Raw genomic sequence first — 1,199 nt, 5'->3', positions numbered from 1 at the left:
GAACAAACGGGGAAGAAGGAGAAGAAGAAGGGAAGAACAAACAATGAAGAAGAAGAAGAAGAAGAAGAAGAAGAAGAAGAAAGGAAGAACAAACGGGGAAGAAGGAGAAGAAGAAAGGAAGAACAGAATGGGAAGAAGATGAAGGAGAAGAGGAGAAGAACGAAATAGGAAGATGAAGGCGAAGAAGGTAGAGAAGAAGGAAAGAAGAAGAAAAAGGAAGATGATGATGTTGATAACGTTGATGATGATCGATTGATGACGATGACGGCGTTGACAAACATGTTGAGGATTATGATAACTGTAAAGCTGATGAGAAATAAGGAATCTGGGAGATTAGACAGAAAGGATGACGTTTGTTGAGAACGGTGTTGATGATAATAATGATGATTATGGTTTTGTGTCTAGGATGATGCAGTCAATTATCAGATGCTGAGGGATAAGGGGTTGGCATATGATTACTAATACCACTAATAAGATCATGTTGCGCACATAAGGTTGTGATGCATGTACCTGGTGTAACTTTAGCAGACGGGTAGTCATGATGGGTAAAATGGGCTTCGTATATTTGTATCCCATGCACTGCTCTTTCACTCAATAATAATAATAATAATAATAATAACCATTGCTTAAGAATAATAATGATATTGATAATAATAATAATGATGACGATGATGATGATGATAATATTAATAATAATAATGAGAAGAAAAAGAAGAAGAAGAAGAAGTGCCAAAGGAACAAGAAGACGGTTGACCATGAGAAGAGAAATATATGAACATGGAAATAAAAACATGAGAAAAAAGTGTAATGATCCGGATAAAGTGGTTGGGAAAAAGAAGTAAATAACTGCGAAAGAAGTAGGCTGAAAGAAAAAGGAATGAGTTTACAAAGAATGATATCGACTTGAGAAAACAGGGAGACGAACAGACGAAGAGGAAATCTTACATAGAAAACTTGAACGAAATACAAAGAATGACAAAGCAAAGATGATCACAAGTGCACTTTGGCGTGTACCCGGTGAAGTATAAAGAATATTATCTTGGAAAATAATAGGGGTTTTGATAAAACAATTGAAGGTTCATGATGGGAACTAGTCATGTGGTTCCCTAATTTCCGTTTATAGAGGAAACTTCTTTATAATTACATCATATTTTTGAACCAACATTATGGCTGCGTCTATTGTTATTTTGGGGCTATCG

The sequence above is a fragment of the Octopus bimaculoides genome, chromosome 15 (assembly GCF_001194135.2).
Source record: "Octopus bimaculoides isolate UCB-OBI-ISO-001 chromosome 15, ASM119413v2, whole genome shotgun sequence".
NCBI lineage: Eukaryota > Metazoa > Mollusca > Cephalopoda > Octopoda > Octopodidae > Octopus > Octopus bimaculoides.
Note: the sequence above shows the minus strand (reverse complement) of the source record.